This window comes from Triturus cristatus, chromosome 11 (genome assembly GCF_964204655.1).
Source record: "Triturus cristatus chromosome 11, aTriCri1.1, whole genome shotgun sequence".
NCBI lineage: Eukaryota > Metazoa > Chordata > Amphibia > Caudata > Salamandridae > Triturus > Triturus cristatus.
Genome location: NC_140594.1, coordinates 271,672,211 through 271,691,641, shown reverse-complemented (window position 1 = coordinate 271,691,641; position 19,431 = coordinate 271,672,211). Strand labels below are relative to the sequence as shown.

The 19,431-nt window shown below is 47.5% G+C and overlaps 1 protein-coding gene and 1 long non-coding RNA gene across 3 annotated transcripts in view; one reads left to right on the top strand and one right to left on the bottom strand.

Moving 5' to 3' along the window:
- The window catches only part of SMTN (smoothelin), a 981,050-nt gene that overhangs the window by 24,706 nt on the left and 936,913 nt on the right, over positions 1-19,431 (bottom strand). The gene's annotated exons all lie outside the window — the stretch shown is intronic.
- LOC146783997 (uncharacterized) lies at positions 7,810-12,864 on the top strand. The gene is made up of 2 exons (XR_014970418.1): positions 7,810-8,243; positions 12,564-12,864. It is a non-coding gene; the product is annotated as an uncharacterized LOC146783997 (long non-coding RNA).

The window sequence follows — 19,431 nt, the reverse complement described above, 5'->3', positions numbered from 1 at the left end:
GTCGACGATCCCGTCGACAATGCAGAAATTGTTGATTTTAACGCAGGAGGCATTGAAGAAGGTTTCTTGAAGGATTGTTTGATCTGAGGGGGTGATTAAGACAGCTCAAAACCAGTCTTTTTTACAGTCTTATCCCCGGAAGCATGTCCCTTACTCTATGTTGAGGAGATTTTGAGGGACTGCACCCAGAAGACCCATGAGTGGTCTTTTTGAGGGCTTTCTCAGGACGCTCTTCTGAGGTACGGATACCAGGTGATTTCTTTCTCTTTTGAGACCTTCTAGATGATGAGGATGATGCCTCATCGCTATCACTGGAGATAACCTCCTTTCTGGCCTTAAGCTTTTGAAGCCATATTAAAAGGCTTCCTTCACGGTCCCTTAGAGTTTTACTCGAAAAGGTACAACATACCTTACAGGCTTTTGCTTGATAGTCCGGGTAAAGACAGTAGATGCAGTCAGAATGAGAGTCATCAGTGTAGAGCCTCTTAGTAGTCAGCAATGAAGATATCAGCAGAAGATAATTTACTGGAAAAAACTCCAAATCTAAAGTAGCAAGAGAAAGTTTGAGCAGAGCTCAAAGGAGACTCCCTAGCACAACGTGCGGTAGAAAATCTGAGGGGCAAAAGGTTCTCTCAGTAGTGTTCTAGAGGGTGAGAGGTTCTGATTGGTTCAGGAACAATTTTGGTCTCCTTTACATAACGAGAGTTATGGGTTGCAAAATGGAAATGGGCCTGGGCCTCTTTTCTGTTTTGTACTTATCGAAGCATTGCTTTTTTATATACCGGGGACTCACATCTCAATGACAGGAAATTATTCCAGCATGTGAATCTATGAAAGCTCCAATACTGGAGTAAGTTTGCATAACCAAACTTTCTGGTGGCTGGTGTACAGAAAGAAAAAGAGGATCTCCTGGTGCGAGACGGTTGCTGCTGGTGCTTAGGTGGACTTCTCCCAGTGTGCCATGATCAGTTTCAGCAAGGCCTCAGTGAAGGGCAACAGGAGTTATTACACTGGCGCAGCTGAAAGGAGAACCTCAGTGTGGACATTCGTTTTGACATTTACTGTCAGGAGCTGCAGCTCCAGCACCTCAGTGGTATTCTTAACCACTGAGTGGAAGGACATCACTTCTGGTGTGGGAAGCCTTGTAGTGAACTTTATGTCCATCTCTGGGGAGGTGTCCAATTCACTGGCCGATGAGAGGCCTGCCAGCTCAGAGGTTTGATCTCCACTGCCATCATCACCATAGGAATAAAGAGTCAAAGGATCGGAGTTCAATCCAGTAAGGTCCCCTCTTACCCAGCCCCACCGCTGTTACCTGCACGGACCACGGCTGCATGTATATGTAATGGAATCTCAAGACCGCTACACCAAGAGATGTTGTTAAGTTATGTTTTGATGCAATACTGCCTTCTGCCAGACTTTTTCTCACTGCTTCTTGCTGGTCATCTGGAGAAAAATTGGTTAGTTTGGTCCCTTTTTTCCATTTCTCCCTATTATAGCTAGCAAGGAGCAAAGCTCTGTTTTTGGTTTGCGTTGCGAGAAACTTCATTCCGTAGATCTTTTTCTAATGTCGCCTAAACTTCGGCTTCTATACCACTGTACCTACTGTGCTGATCCTGCATCCAGCAAATGCCTGAGGGATTAACGCCACCACAGACTCTCCTCCCATTCCACTCATTGTCAACAAGGAGGAGGATTCTGGTGCTGTTTATTTCTTATCCTGGCAAACAGTGTGAGCAGAAAGAGAAGCCAGGGTCTTGTGACGTCTCTTGTTTATATGTGGTACAGTAGAGGCACAGCTATGGACAATTTTTAAGGTTCACATAAAGCATGAAAACAAATCCCTGTTCCCATGTCTTGGAGAGCACATTTGGGCCTAATTCGAACCACACCCTTCCCATAAGGGCCATGTATAAGTCATGCCTTTTTAGGGTGAGGGGGCTTGAGGTGAATGGATGGAGACATGATTAGGGAACACCGTTTTATCCCAAGGGCTACTATGTGCCTGTGGCAATTCTTTGTACTGTCCTTGTCATCTGGGTCGGTGTGTTGTAATCTCCAAATTACTAATATCTATAGCCCTCCTGGAAAGGGTTGTCGGAGTACTTAGCAGAGTAGCTCAGGGATCTTTACGTGGATTTTTTCCTGGTCTTTGAAGGCTGGTCTCAGGTTTCTTAAGGATCATTTTCAGCAATGTAATACTTTCCTTAGGCATCATTTATGACGCAGTTGAAAAGCATTTTCTTCCTGTGCATAATATTTCTCCCTGGAGCGTTCTCTCTCTTTGTACTTGACAGTTTCCACCTATTTGGTTTAGAGATTACCTTTTTACCTCTTTTCTAGCCTTCCACTCTTATTTATTCCTTTCCACTGGGCAATACTTTCCAGCTGTCAGTGTCTATGTCAAGGCTGAGGTATAAAGATAGGCTTTTTAACTCAGAGGCCGATGTAGAGCCAAGAGCTGTTAACACTAAAGAACAAGTTACTTACCTTCGGTAACGATGTATCTGTAAGAAACATTAGTTGGTTAGATTCCTCACCTTAGAATATCCCCAGGCGTCAGGCTGGATCCGGAAAGATTTTTGTAGCAATACCCCTTGCGCGTAGCTAGGCGTCGTCTGCGGCTCCGCGTCCGTCGTCGGCGTTGTGCGCCGGAATGACGTCGTCTGAGTACTTAGACGCCGCCCTCGCGCATTGACATCAGTTCTTGTACATAGCTTTCCGCGCCAGGGACGCTGAGCCATGCAAGAGACCGACACTGGTGCCAAAAAATCTAGGGCCCTGAAAGGGAGAACCTTAACCCTAGATGTCGGTTCGCAGAACGGGGAGGCTGGGTGAGTCGGTGAGGAATCTAACTAACTAATGTTTCTTACAGATACATCGTTACCGAAGGTAAGTAACTTGTTCATCTGAAAGAAACACGTTAGTTAGATTCCTCACCTTAGAATAGATACCCCAGCAATACCAACCCCGGAGGTGGGCCTGCGAACCAAGATCACACCAGAAAGTCCTGGAGAACAGAACGGCCAAAGTGGCCATCTCTCCGGACTTGGCTGTCCAGACAATAGTGCTTGGCGAACGTGTGAGGTGAAGCCCACGTCGCCGCCTGACAGATGTCCTGCAAGGGGACTCCCCGTCCCAGGGCAGTTGTCGCCGCTGTGACCCGGGTGGAATGGGCTCTCAGCCCAACAGGAGGGACCTTTTTCGCCAAGGAATAGCAGAGTTTAATACACAACACGACCCATCGCGAGATGGTCCACTTGTGCACAGCTTTACCCTTCTTCGCACCTACATATCCAACAAAAAGTTGGTCGTCCACCCGGAACTGTTTTGTGCGGTCCAAATAAAAGGACAGCGCACGTTTTGGGTCCAGACGGCGGAGCCTCTCTTCATCTTTTGAAGGATGCAGAGGCGGAAAGAAGGTGGGCAGTTTGACAGATTGCCCGATGTGAAAGGGAGTCACGACTTTAGGAAGAAAAGAAGGACGTGTCCGGAGGACAACCTTATCCGGATGAACCGAAAGGAAGGGAGGCTTAGCTGACAGAGCCTGGAGCTCACTCACCCGCCTATTGGAGGTGATAGCCACCAGGAAGGCATTTTTCAGAGTCAGTAGACGAATGGGACAGTTGTGAAGGGGCTCAAAGGGAGCGCACATCAGAAAAGTGAGAACAAGGTTCAAGTCCCACTGAGGCATTACGAAGGGAATAGGAGGTAACATATGAGTAATGCCCTTGAGAAAACGTGAGACAACAGGGGACTTGAAAAGAGAAGGCTGATCAGGAAGCCTTGAGGAAGCAGAGATTGCAGCAAGATAACCCTTCAAGGTGCCCAGAGCAGAGCCCTGCTGGGCCAAAGAAAGAAGAAAGAGTAGAACCTCAGAAAGAGGGGCAGAAAGGGGATCCACAGCCTTTGCTGTGCACCATGCCACAAATTTGTTCCACCGGCAGGCGTATACCGTCTTTGTGGAGGGACGCCTGGCTGCCAGAATGACATCACAGACTTCAGGAGGCAAGTCAAATGGCATCAACTTCCGCCGCTCAATCTCCACGCATGGAGGTGGAGGCTGGACAGGTTCGGGTGGAGGACCGTCCCCTGCTGCTGCGACAGAAGGTCCTCCTGAAGAGGCAGTCGTATCGGGGAATCGATGGACATACTGAGTAGCTCGTGATACCAGTACCTTCGTGCCCAATCCGGAGCCACCAAGATGACTTGGGCCCGGTCGCGCCTGATCTTCTTCAGCACTCTGGGCAGAAGTGGTATAGGCGGAAAGGCGTACAACAGACCGCAACTCCACTCGCGACGAAAAGCGCCTCCGAGCGAGTGCCGCCTTGGAAATTCCAACACACAGAACTGCTGACATTGCGCGTTCTCTTCGGTGGGGAATAGATCTAACCAAGGCTCTCCCCACTGCAGAAAGAGACCTTGCGCCACGTCCGAGTTCAGACGCCATTCGTGATCCATCATGCATCGGCGGCTGAGTTAGTCTGCTCTGGCGTTCAGAGAGCCCGCCAGATGTTGAACCACCAGGGTGATGCCCTGATGTTCCAGCCATGTCCAGAGGCACAGAGCCTCCTGACAAAGGGTCCATGACCCCACCCCGCCCTGTTTGTTGCAATACCACATGGCGGTGGTTTTGTCCATGAACACCTGCACGACACTTCCCCGGACAGAGGGAAGGAAGGCTTTTAGTGCAAGTCGGATCGCCCTCAGCTCCAATAGGTTGATATGGAGCCGAGTCTCCGCCGGAGACCAGAGTCCTCTGATCTCCGCCTCTCCCATATGGCCCCCCCATTCCAGGAGGGACGCATCCGTCACTACGACATGCTCCAGTTGGGGTAGGGAGAGGGATCTGCCGCTGACCCAATCGCGATTCGTGAGACACCACTGCAGCTGGTTCGCAGTGCCCTCCGAGATCAAGACATGGTCGGACAGGTTGCCTCGATGCTGGGGCCACTGAAACTTCAGGTCCCACTGCAGAGCCCACATCCGCCACCTGGCATGAGGTACCAACAGGATGCAGGAGGCCATCAGCCCCAGAAGCCGCAGCACCAACCTGACCGAAACCCAGGACAGAGGCCGGAAGATGGAAATCAGGGCCTGAATGTCCCGGACCCGCTGTTCTGGCGGATAGACCCGGAACTGCGCCGAATCGAGAACCGCCCCAATGAAAAGGAGCTTCTGGGAGGGACTCAGGTGCGACTTCGGCACATTGATGGAGAACCCCAGCGAGTGCAGGAGGTCGGCCGTAGTCTGGAGGTGGGAGACGACTTGCTGGGGCGAGCCCGCCTTCAACAGACAGTCGTCGAGATAGGGGAAGACTGGAACACCTGATCGGCGCAGATGAGCTGCGACCACCGCCATCACTTTCGTGAACACCCGAGGGGCACTGGTGAGGCCAAAGGGGAGCACGGTGAACTAAAAGTGCTCCTGAACCACCGTGAACCGCAGGTAACGCCGGTGGGCCGGCAGGACGGGGATGTGGGAATAAGCGTCCTGCAAGTCCAACACTACCATCCAGTCTCCAGGGTCTAGGGCAGCCAGAACATGAGCTAAAGTGAGCATCTTGAACCGGTCCTTCCGGAGGAAGGCGTTGATGCTCCTGAGGTCCAAGATCGGGCGTAGGCCCCCTTTGCCCTTCTTGTGAACCAGAAAGTAGTGGGAATAACAACCACAACCTACTTGTGGACCAGGAACGCGCTCGACGGCCTCTTTGGCCAAGAGGGCCGAAACTTTCTCTCGTAGAAGATGCAAATGATCCCCCGACATACGGTGGTTCAGCGGCGGCATGGCTGGAGGGGTCGTCTCGAAGGGGAGGAAGTAGCCCCTTCGGACGATTTGCAGCACCCACCTGTCCGATGTGATGGAGCGCCAGTGGAGCAGGTGATGGCGAACCCTGCCGCCCACTGGCGTCGAATGGGCCTGAAAGCTCGGACTAGGAAGGCTTTGAGGCGGATGCTGCCGGGATGGATGTGGACTGACCGGCACGTTGACCTCCAGTACCGCCTCGGCGGAATCCACGACCGCGACCGCGTGCAGGTTGGTTCTGCGGCCGGTGGCTGGGCGGACGTGAGGAGGCGCCCCTTACTTGGCCACGAAAGGGACGAAAGGCGGAAGTTTGCGGCCGCGGGGCCGAAAGACCCAAGGACTTGGCCGTGGCCCAGGAGTCCTTGACCCAAGCCAGCGCACTGTCCGCCTTCTCACCAAAAAGGCGAGTGCCATCAAAGGGCATGTCCATGAGGGAACTCTGGACATCTCCCGAAAATGACGTGGACCTCAGCCAGGCGTGACGCCGAAGCGCCACCACGGTGGAAATCGCCCGACCCAGCGAGTCCGTGGTGTCAAGTCCACACCATATGGCGTGCCGTGCTGCATCTCGACCATCAGCAAGTGCTTGAGTGAGTCATGTCCGGGCCTCCACCGGGCACGAGGGCAGCACGTCCTCCACCGTATACCACAGAGAGTGGGAATAACGGTCCAAAATGCAAGCGGTATTTAAAGACCGAAGCCCCAAACTCAGGGACGAGAACAGTTTCTTGCCAAACTGTTCCAACCTCTTGGATTCCCGATCCGGAGGAGCGGACGGGAAGGAGGATTGGGAGGTTGAGGCCTGGATAACCAGACTCTCGGGGTGGGGTGTTGGGAGAGGAAACTGGGGTCGCCCGGAGCAGGGCGGTGGCGCCGGGCAACGTTCCGGTCCACAGGAGGGACTGTGGAGGGCTTGGACCAAGTGCCCTGCAGAACGTCTATGAGGGCCTCATTAAACTGCAGCAGAGGCTCAGTGGAGCTTGCTGTCGGTTGAAGGACCTCTGTGAGGACGTTAGTCCTCACGGCCACAGCAGGCAACTCCAGCCCTAGGGCTTCGGCTGCCTTGCGCAGCACCACTGAAAAGGCTGCACCCTCCTCCGAGGCCACAGTCGGAGGAGAGATGAAACCAGCGTCTGGGGAGGTATCCAGACCGCTGGCATCCCCCAATTCCTCTGCCCAGTCCTGAGAAAGTTGGGCCTGGGCGGCCATAGGGTCTTCAGACCCCTCCCAGTCGCCCTCGTCATCCGATTCCCGATAAACAGGAGGAATGATCGGAGCCGGGCAGTAGATGAAGCGTTCACCAATCGACGCCGGTAGCGGCGCCGGACAGCGCCGCGCCGGCGTCGGGCCCGGACCGGGGCTAAACTGGGGAACGACGTCGTCCGGGGACGGCGTCGGGGGTGGAACCGGTGTCGGCACCGGCGGAGGAGGCGTCGTGAGGTCGACCGGCGCCGACCGACATCCAGGCCTGGATCCCTCGGGGACCTGCGGCGTCGGGGCCGGAGCTGTCGACGGCGCCGGGGCCGGAGCAGCCGGCACGCGAGGTCGCCCAGTCGAACCTGCGGGGCCCGAAGGCGCGCCTACAGGCGTCGACGGCGGAGCCAGGCCCCTTGTCGTAAATTGGCTGCGATTAAATTAGCGTTAGCAGAATCCATCTGGTATTTACAGGCTATCCTGTACATTTTGTGGAATCCATTTTGTATTTCTGGCAGCCATTTTGTCTTCCCTTGTGCTCTGTTTAAAGGACTGGCTATACTTAGACTCTGCTACCCTGCACATGCGCAGGAATATCTAACTGTCCATGCATCTGTTTTTAGTCTGTAACTATCAGGTTGTTTCTACCTGAGTCAGCAACTGCTAGCTCCTCCTATACTATTTACGGTGCATTTCTGTATGACCATCTATGTATGTAACTCTTCTCATGTATGCTTGCATCGTCCTTTTCCTGAGCCCCTGTGTGGGTATAAAAGACCCATGGTTCTTCTACTCTGGGTGCTACCTTCATTCAGCACCACAGGGTGCTGGGTGAATGTGGTTCCACCTCCTGAGGTTTAATAAACTATGTATTTTCTATTTCAGTTTCTGTGCCAACTTCTTTCTAATAGTCTGAGGACTCTGTGCAGAGAAGGGCGAACCCCTTGCACTGGTAGGCCTAGCTGAGGCCTATTTTCTACAATTGGCGCCTCAACTTGGGGCTCATCGGTGACTCGGATGCCCAAAGGATTGGTCGCGACGAAGGATTGGAATCTCGCTCTGGACGTGATCACTGCCCGATAAGACCAGAGTCTTGGCATCCACGGCGACTTTTCCTTTCTTTCTGATCTGACCATCCAGGTGGCACCGGTCCTCGACTGAGATCTCTTCTGTTGATTCACCGTGCAGTGACCATTTGGTCGATTTTAGAACTTGGCAGGATGAATCTGAACACCAAGTGATTGGTAAGTGTCTGCGGCGCTTGCTGTTGGTTTTGATGCCTGTGATTGGTAAGGTAGTTTAGTAACGCTTACTGTGGCTTTGAGTATGGTATATTTTGTGTTGGCCAACTTGGTTTGTTTTGACATATGTGACTTGCAATTCACATAGGCAGGTAATGAGGAGAATTTTCTCTAACTGAATTGATTTGAACGGCACATCGTACTAAAGGTACCTTAAGTGCTACTTTGATTATAATATTGCATATTCTGCACTATTTTTGGCATATCTGTCTTTAGCACACTTCAAAAGATGTGTTGCCTTTGGAATGGTACCAAAATGAGACTTGATGAAGCACAACTGCCCCCCCCCCCGGAGGGGACGCCTAATAGGGATATGTATATTAAGTATGGTCTTTCTTCTATAATGTACAGCGCATAATGGAATAAAAATACTTGTAAGTGGTGACTAGTACCCCGAGGAACTAAATATGTACATAAAAGGATCCTGGTCTGTGCACTTAGTAACATTCATAAGTGATGAGATGCAGAGCGTTTTTTTGGTGTTCTGCCAGCCGAATCTGGTGAATATGACTTGCAACTAGTATTTACAAATGGTTTGGTTTAAGTACAGTCTGTGGGCTGTCTTTTTGTTTCTGTCTTAAGTGTTGATCTGTGGGTTAAATGTGTGTTTACATGTTATGGTGTGGTAAATTGTGTTTTGGATGTTGCTAGCACTGGAAAAAGCGTGTGATTGAATGACTGTGAATATGTGAAAGAATTCTGAGAAGTGAAATTGTTAAGGAGTAAATTTAATTTGGTCTCATCACCATCAATAAGTCGCAAAAGGAAATTGAGAGGGGTGTAGCAAGAGAAAGAGCAACCCCTGTGATTTGATGACACCCTTAATGTACAAAAATATTAATGAAGAGTAATTATGGACCGGTTAAAGGTTTAGCTTGGAAAAATTGTGGGTATTTCGAATTTGCAAATTGTTCCTATGCAGCTTTGTGTTCTTGGTGGTTCAGTGAGCCAATGTGCTGGGTCCATAGGGTTGTAGGTTCTAATTTAAGCTGAACCTGCTAATCTGAGAATTGAACCTAAATTTATGACCCTTGAAAAGAAATGGTATATTAAAATAAATTTTTCCATAGGGCAAATTATTGCAGTTTAGATAACATTAGGAAGGCTTTTTGTCTTTGACAGCTTCAGGGCTGTGCAAGGCAGATTTTGACCTTGCAGCTTGTAAGGTGGGGGCTAAAAATAGAGGAGTGAACCAGGAGGTGAAATCACTGCTTAGAAAGCTTCACTGACATGAAAATGTGTAATGCTTGCAGCAGGACAGCCTTGGAGAAAGGTGGGGGCTAGGAGCACTCGCTGTGGCCCGGTTCTGCGCTGAGGTTTAGCTTCTCTGATGAGACAGGGCAGCTGAGGAACGAAACCCAAGGAGCCTTCCTCGGCCCTATTTTGTGCAAAGACCAGTTAGACTTTCCATAGAAAACTGTTTTTATTTGTTTTAAAAACTGTTGCATTAATCCTACACAAAAAGTAAAATGATGCTCTTGCTTGAAATTTTAAGGGCTATATGCCTATATAAAAACGATTTTCCAATTGAGAATTAATTTTCTCAGTGGAAATTGTGGCGCAAAATTAACATGGATTATCGGATAAGAGTTTTACCTTTAGAAAGTTAAAATTAAGATGACCTGTGTAAAGAGAAAAACGAAATTGTGTGTTTTACAATAGACTAAATTCAGATACAAAATGTCACAGCATTTATCTTTTGTATAGGGTATTCAAAGGCATTCACATTATACAGCACGACAGATTTGTGTTGGCTTGAAGGGTTGACTTGCAAGGCGTGTGAATTTCGACACCTTTACGTGTTAAACAGCTGTGTCAACAAGACCATTTCTATTTCGGACTCCGGCTACAGAGAATAGTTGAAGTCAAAAACACGGAGTAAAATTCTGCATTTCAGACTGCTGTTTCCAAAGTTAGAAATGTAGTTTCATTATTTTTGCAGATTGACAGTAGGGATTTCTTTTCTTAATGCCTTTTTTTAAAATAAGGATAAGAGTGGTTTTTGATGTTAAATAATAATGGCTGTCCTTCATTTAAAAGTGGCGCAGACTTAAGATGTTTCAAGATAAGCTTCTGTGCTTAGGGCTAAGAATGAATGTGTTTCAATATAATAGGCAAGGGATGCAGCTCGCTTTTCATATGTAGACTCATCAAAATGATTAGATTTATTAACAAAAAAAATATATTTTGATTATTTAAAAAAAAAAAATGTTATTTCAAATAGGTGCAAAAACAAATTCGTTTTTTACTATTTATAATGCCTAATAATGATACTGTGACCTCCTAGCATCCAAATTGCATTTAAGCCGTGCTATACAGCAATAGGGGGTCAATTACATGTGAAAATGTTACTTTACCCAGGCGTACAAAACTCATTTTTATAAGGGTATACATTATACATTTTTGATGCCACATCTCTGGGATATGTAGAGGACATTCTGGGGATGACTATTATGCAAAAACATTGTAGGATATTAATTTTTAAGTGCCCTGAAAATCAAAGTCGAAATTGAGTAAAAATTCACTATTTAAATGAGTTTTCTCCAGTCAGATCAGTTTTTAAACTGCCTTACGCCCCAGTAAATGCACATATGTAAGCATAGACCATCTATACTGCTAGACAAACGCTTGGCACACTGCTTATACATATCAATGTACAAAAATTGGCAGAAGTTATTAAGCTTACCTCTGAAATTGCTGGTAGACACACAGAGTGGGTTTTGCTGCTCTGTCTTCGGTCTTTAGGGTCACTTTGACTTGGAAGCACCGCATGAAAACCTTGCATGCATGCTGGGACAACTGCATAGGTTATAGGTCAAAGTCCTACATTTAGAAGCCTGTAGGGCTCAGCACAACGTTGCTTTGACATTTCGACATTTGAAAGACGAAATGGCAGGGGAAGAAAGAGGTTTTTGCTTACCCTTTTTTTTTTGGTAAAAGCAAGTTTTTGTGTGCACATAGTATATGTGACCTCTCTTTAAAAGACAATGGCTCTGCCATATATATATAGTATAAATGTTTTTAGGGTTGAATTCAGGAAGCAATGGGATTCAGTTTGACTTCATGCGGCCTCATGTTGCACTAGTACATTTGCTAAAGGAATATGTTCTTTGGCTAGCTGAAATGTGCTATTTCGCTCCTCAGAGTTTGTTTATGCCCAGTTGCTACAAATTGGGGTTGATAGTGTTGACAGAATGAAACCTGGTACAGGTTTCTTACTGTCAAAACTGGGGAAAGGGGGCTAGCTCCTCTACAAATTAAGGATAGGCAGATTTATGTGTTCTCTCTCTTTTTCTTAATTTTTTTCGAGCCTGTCTAAACTGTCTGTGAAATAACCATGAGACATTAAATTGGCTATTCAGTAATACTGTTTTAAACATTAGTAGCATTAATAAAACGAATAAATATATTTTGCTATGTTACTACCCATCCTCTCTGATGGAATTATGAGAGGATGAGTAGTCTAGGTTGCTGCTTCCTTATTTGATCTTTAAGGGGAACTAGCTGTGGGTAGTTTTTGTTTGAAAATTCTCAGGTGACAACACCACTATTGTTTGTTATTCTCATGCTACATACAGTTTTGCAAGGGCATTGCTAGTTTTATTAGCTAGTCTGTGTAAATAAACTGACAGTCCTTACTAGAACTAATGTTGCATAGTTTGGATTGTGAAAATGTAGAATGCAGGGAAGAGGTCTATGTGATCCTTAGCAAACATTTTTGAGGAAAATATTGTTTTATAGGAGTCTGTTAGTCACAAGATGTTCCGCTGGAGAACATGTACCCATTATGTTGAAGTTTTTTAGTTCTGTATGTAATAGGAATCCCTGTTAAATTAGCAGTGTTAGATTTTCCTGTTGCTCCTATAACATGAGAGCATGGTCCTGAGTATACAATATAGGTGCTTTAATTAAGAAAAATCATTTTAGAAGTGTCTGCAGTCCTGTACAAATAATGCAATGTTTAGGAGTACAACGTGTATAACATTTCCTTTTTCTTGAGGGTCTTTAGAAATGAACACAGACTTCCTTGACTGCTTGGCATTGGGTGACGTATTACTCTTGTCAGTTCACTAAAGAGTTTTTATACTTGCCAATAGGTCCAGACTGTTGTTTTATTTACTCTCACATATATGAAAGTGGTTCCAGGGTGCCTTGTTAATATATGGGGCGTCCCTGGACTAGGAAGTATTCTGAGACTATCCTCTCTGTTGATAGATTATTTTTGTGCCTTGTCTAAAGACCTTTTGTTCTGTCCACCAATAGATATTTGCTGCTTTACAACCATTGCCAGAGGGGCGCGTACATCAGATCCAGCTTGAGGAGTCAGCACCAGTCCAGCTTGAAGTCAAAGTGAAGGTAACCTGCACAGGCACTGCTGGCAACCAGGACCTCAGTGAAGGTAGAAGGCCGGAAGCATTGTGATGAGCGTACCCCTGCTACTATCTTGGGCGAAAGACGGGGTCACAAATCAGAAAGGAGAAATCGTGGATCAAGCTTTTGATGCCCAGCTGAGAGTCACAGACCGACCAGGAAGGGAAGAAGGTTTTTGCTTGAGGTAACCCCCTTTGAAACAAGGGTTGCTTCAGAGATCCTAGCATCAGGCCTCTGAATCCTGGTCCCAAAGTGGCTGTAAAGGAGATACCTGGGCACACTGAATGCAATCCATGGCCCCAACGAAAGAGCAGTGTGCCAGCAGAGCAATACAGGAGTTAGGGAAGGACTTGAGTTCAGGGTACAGGTGCTGTGTCTCTGGTGCCTGTTAGATTGAAATGAAGAAAACTGGTGCACTGCCTGAGACACTGGACAGGATCGCTGAGCGCATTTGCCCTGGTGGGTGATTGCCCTATCCTGAAAGAAGAAACTTTTCCCTTGAAACTAGGCCATGATTCCTGAGTTGCGAGTTGTGCAGCTCCACCGTGGGAACAACAAGAGCCTGCCTGTGAGGCTCAAACGGACACAGGGAGAAGACTCCCCTCTGGTTGGTTGTACAGCGGCTTTAATTTCCCAAGGACTTTTTTTTCTTTTTGTTGAAAATGTACCCCATTGATCGTCCCATTTTTGAGGAGGAGCAACCCTTTGCAGCTCTTCGTCCTAATTCTCATGGTCCTCCTGGTCCCCTGGATCCAGGATCATTTTTGTAAATAATATGTCTGACTGCTTTAATGTTTGTATTGGGTATAATGATAGATACTCTAGCCCTCATAAAGGAAACACTGGAAAAGTCTAGCGAAAATGTTTTTATTAGATATGTACTGTTGGATACTTTGATATTGAAATTGATGGTAACTGAAATGCATAGGAACCTTGAAAATGTTTTTACTGGATGGTTCTAGGATTTGCTTAGGACTAGAAAGCTAATAATTCTGTTTCTGATAATAGTAATTACTCTCTCCTGCTATCTGTATGACCCAATTCTCTGTTCCCTTTGTACTTCTGTTTATACCTCATACATACCCGCTTAACAATATTTAGAATGAGAAATGCCCACCTAGCAATGAATTTGTAAAATTATGAAGAAAAAAAAATTTATTAAAAATTAATATGCATATTTTTCATTTTTTTATGGGAGATGTCTTCAGCTAACGCTAAAAGGGTCGTCTGTCGTAAATTGGCTGCGATTAAATTAGCGTTAGCAGAATCCATCTGGTATTTACAGGCTATCCTGTACATTTTGTGGAATCCATTTTGTATTTCTGGCAGCCATTTTGTCTTCCCTTGTGCTCTGTTTAAAGGACTGGCTATACTTAGACTCTGCTACCCTGCACATGCGCAGGAATATCTAACTGTCCATGCATCTGTTTTTAGTCTGTAACTATCAGGTTGTTTCTACCTGAGTCAGCAACTGCTAGCTCCTCCTATACTATTTACGGTGCATTTCTGTATGACCATCTATGTATGTAACTCTTCTCATGTATGCTTGCATCGTCCTTTTCCTGAGCCCCTGTGTGGGTATAAAAGACCCATGGTTCTTCTACTCTGGGTGCTACCTTCATTCAGCACCACAGGGTGCTGGGTGAATGTGGTTCCACCTCCTGAGGTTTAATAAACTATGTATTTTCTATTTCAGTTTCTGTGCCAACTTCTTTCTAATAGTCTGAGGACTCTGTGCAGAGAAGGGCGAACCCCTTGCACTGGTAGGCCTAGCTGAGGCCTATTTTCTACACCCTCATGGCCGAGAGGAAGGCACTGACCTCCGCCGGAGTCGCGTCAGTCCCAGGGACCGGCAGGTATGGGGACGGACGCGGCTCCTGCGGGGACCACCCTGACCCTCAGCCGAGTCGCGCGACCGGCGAGGGGAGTCCGAAGAGCGATGTCGTCTCTTGGACTTCTTGGAGTGCTTCGACTTACCCGAAGACCCCGACGAGCGATGACGATGGCTGTGGCTCCGCGATCGGTCCTTGGACCTCCTCCTGGACCGGGACCGAGAACGGCGCGGAGCAGAGTGCCGAAGCTCGAGAAGCTTACGGGACCGCTCCCGCCTAGCTTTCGACGTCAAGGCCTGGCAATTGAGGCACGACTCCGCATCATGGTCGGCCCCCAGGCAATAAAGGCACCGGCGATGGTGATCCGTCACCGACATCAGGCGATGACAGGCGTCACAGGCTTTGAAACCAGGCATCCTACCGGCACCAGAGTCGAGTCGATAGACCAAAAGAAGTCAAAAAAGTTAGTCAAAAAATTACTAGGGGTAAGCTCTTCCCGGATCGGCGCTTACTGGCGCGGAAAAAGAAGAACTGCCGTCAGCGCGTGAGGGCGGCGTCTAAGTACTCCGACGACGTCATTCCGGCGCACGACGCCGACGACGGACGCGGAGCCGCAGACGACACCTAGCGACGCGCAAGGGGTATTGCTACAAAAATCTTTCCGGATCCAGCCTGACGCCTGGGGATATTCTAAGGTGAGGAATCTAACTAACGTGTTTCTTTCAGATAGGGCTGTCACTATCCACGCCCAGCAGCTCCATTACCTCATCTGTGATGCAAAAGTAGACGCAACTTGCAAATGCGACTGTACTTTCATTTGTCTACTAGGTGCAGAATGAGGTTGAGCTGATTCTTAAGAGAAATATGTTCAGGCTCAGATGAGATGTCTGGGTAGGGAGCATTTGCAAAGTTGGAAACATTATGGTAACATAGGGTCCGATTTTGAGTTGGGTAGTAAAGGGAAATCATGCTAGGTAAAATTCTAAAATTTCAAGAAATTTGCTATAACAATGTGTCTAAAAGCTCCTGTCTGATTAATATTCCTAAATAAGGGAGAAAAAAGAGGGAAACAGTAATTATCCATGCAATAAATCCTTGGATTTTTTCTTACAGTCCCTTCACAACTTATCCTTCAAACCAAATCAAAGAGGACAATGGTGCTCAAGGAAAGCAGGGTAAATAATAAGTAAACTCAATGGAGACCATCCCTTCATATCTGTGACAGGGCCCCTCTCAAACCATAACCCAACCCTCAAGCTCTGCACCACTGCTAAATCTGAGCTTCTGAACTAAGTTCCTGCAGCAGCATAACGCCTAATGATTCACGTTGTGTTTATCTGCATTACTGCGGGAACTGCATATTGTCCCTCTTGGAATATTTGTACATTAGAAATCAATAAAAACAGGCCCAAAGTGTATCTCCCCCAATCAATATAAATCATATTATGAGTTCTGCCTAGTGACTAAGCATTCCAGTTTTTCGTTTCAACAAATTTAAAACTATAACTACTTGCCATTAGAAATTAGGTTACTTATTTGAAGCAAAAGGCAAAAAAAACAATTAAATTGTGCCTCTAGTAAAATGCCGACAGCAGAACGTCTGGGAAGGACTCGCTCCACCCTCTTGCTGTGAAGCTCTTTTGGATTGGGTATACACTGAATGACACTCACTTCCATGGTGCACTGCACCATATCCTGGTGAAATCCTGGGTTCCCTTAATTTTTAAGAAACACCGACTTTCTCAGCGAGTACTTTTGGATTATGGCCGGTTCCATTTCTGTCTTCTAGCATCACTATTTCCCCTTGTGCATTTCCCCAATGACGGCTTTGTTCCTGCATGCTACAATTTTAACACTTCCTCCTCAAAGCTGCTGATTCTAGACTCAGACCTTGCTCCTTGCAATTCTTCCCAGTGTCCACGGATCTTCCTGTTGATCACTCTCTCTTCTTGTAGATAACAAAAGGATGGTTTTTGCTCCACAGGTAATGATGACCGACTGGCACACTTCAAATCAGCTAATGATCCACTGAGCCATAGTTCTTGGATGACTATCATACTTAGTTCTGATCATCGCTCTGTGACTAGAGTAGATCGAGTTGATATACCTTCAACTCCTGAACTGCTACGAGGACAACATTTTACTAGAATAATATAACTGTCTTTACTGAATAATCTTGCTGTCTTTACTGAAATGCATCCTGTGCATTATGCTCTTACTTGTGCCAATCCCCCAACCCTCTTTTTGTACAGCCAGATTTATTATTACACTCAAAGTCACTGGGAGATCACTTGAGCACTGGTGTTATTTATGTGGTTTAGAATATTAATGAGAATCAAAATACATTTTACATGTCAAGGCATTGAGGGTACTTGATGAACAGGTTACTTACCTTTGGTAACGCATTATATGGTAGAGACTATCCAGCTGCAAATTCCTTACCTTTGAATTTCCCGGGCATCAGGCTAGATCCGGAAACTTTGGCTGAGTAATACCCCTTGCGCCCGCCGTTGGGTGGCTCCATTCCGCTCAGCGTGCCGTTGTTGGCATGGTTAGCTTCGGTTATGACATTGTGGTACCTATATAGGCGCCACCCAAGCACCTGGATGTCAGTACTTTTTGTGTTCTCCACGCCAGAAGTGCAGAGCCACGAAGAAACTGATGTAGTCGTGTGCAAAATTAGGGCTCTGAACAGCGGAGTAACCCTAGCCCTACAACATTAGTCAGCAAAGCGGGGAGGCATGGGTGGAGCTGTAAGGAATCTGCAGCTAGATAGAGTCTCTACCATATAATGCGTTATTAAAGTTAAGTAACTTGTTCATCTGATAGAGACGTCTAGCTGCAGATTCCTTACCTTTGAATTTGATACCCAAGTCATACCATCTTGGCGGTGGGTTTGTGGACCAATACCTCAAACTTGGAAGTCCTGCAGGACTGAATGGGCAAAATGCCCATCTCTGCGGACTTGATTGTCCAGGCAGTAATGTTTGGCAAACGTATGCAATGATGCCCACATTGCTGCCTGACAGATGTCTAGGACTGGGACACCCGAGCCACAGCCGTAGTCGCAGCCTTTCCCCTGGTGGAATTTGCCCTTAATCCCTCAGGGGGCTGCTTCTTTGCCAGGGCATAGCACATCTTAATGCAGAGAACCATCCAGCGAGAGATGGTCTTTTTCTGCACTGCCCTTCCCTTCTTCGCTCCCATGTATCCCACAAAGAGTTGGTCGTCCACCCGGAACTCTTTTGTGCGGTCAAGGTAGAATGACAACGCTCTTTTTGGGTCCAGTCAGTGGAGACGCTCCTTTTCCTTAGAGGGATGCGGGGGAGAAAAGAAGGCGGGCAAATTGATGGATTGGCCCAGATGGAATGGGGTCACAACTTTTGGCAAAAAAGAAGCCTAGGTGAGAAGCACCACTTTGTCTGGAAAAGACATCAGATAGCGAGGCGAGCAAGATAACGCCTATAACGCCTGCAAATCACTCACCCTCTGGGCAGATGTATTCGCCACTATGAAGGCTGTTTTGATGGTCAACAGCCTAAAGCGAAAAATATTTAAAGACTCAAAGGGAGCACACAGATCAGGCCAAATTAAGGTCCCACTGTGGCATAACAGAGGGCATGGGTGGAAACAAGTGAACCAGCCCTTTCAGAAACCTATGTACAATTGGAGATTTAAAGTGAGATGGCTGGTCTGGCAGCCGCAAAAAAAGCAGACAAAGCAGAAAAGTAACACTTGAGAGTTCCCCCAGCAGAGCCCTGCTGGACAAGGGTAAGAATGAACAAAAGTACAGTAGAAAGAGAAGCAGAAAGAGGGTCCATAGACCTTTCAATAAAGTATAATACAAATTTCTGCCAACAGCAGGCATATGCCGTCTTAGTAGAGGGCAGCCTGGCCACCAAAATAACGCTGCATACTTCGGGAGGAAGGTCAAAAGCCATCAACTGCCTCCACGCATGGCGGCGCAGAGTTGACAGGTTCGGATGGATGACCCTCCCCTGCTGCTGCGGCAGAAGATCCTCCCGAAGGCGCAGCCTGATCGGAGGATCTATGCTGATTTTCAGAAGCTCTGAATTCCAGACTCTCCTCGCCCAGTCTGGAGCCACAAGGATGACTTGGGCCCAGTTGCTCCTGATATTCTTCAGAAACCTGGGCAGGAGTGGTCTGGGTGGAAAGGCGTACAGCAGGCCTGAGCTACACTCCTGATGGAACGCGTCGCCGAGAGATAGCAGCCTTGGAAACTCCAGCGGCAGTACTGATGAAACTGTCCGTTCTCTTCGGAGGCGAACAAATCTAATCAAGGTTCTCCCTACTGCTGAAAGAGACCTTGCACCACCTCTGACTAGAGACGCTATTCGTGATCTGCTAGGCATAGACGGCTGCCCTTTGTGCTAGGCTTGGACCACGTGCCTATAAGGACATCAGTAAGTGCTTTATTAAATGGTAAAAGGGGTTCCGAGGTGGAAGCCCCCATCTGAAGCACTTCTGACAGTTTAATCCTGACCTCCACTGAGGGCAGCTCACTCTAGTCGAAGGACCTCAGCTTCCCTCTTAACCACCATGGCTTAAGATGCTCCCTCCTCCGTAGCCACTGTTGGCGGAGAGAGCATGCCAGTATCTGGAGAAATGTCCAGTCCACTGGCTTCTTCAAGTTCACCAATCCAACTGCTCTTGAGAGTCATCTTGGTGATCAAGAGGGTCCACAGACCCCTACCCTTCCTCTCCTGAGCCTCAGTGTCATCGGGGATGAGGATGGGGCTGGTGCCACTGGGGGCACCGCAGGCACTGACTTCGAGGTGGACGTAGGGGGTGTTTGGGGTGGCATGACTGGCATCGACCCAGATCCTTTATCAATTCCATGAGGCCCCACTGGCACCATGCCTGGAGCTAAGGGTGTCAAAACCAACAAGGCCTCTCCCGACCCCGCG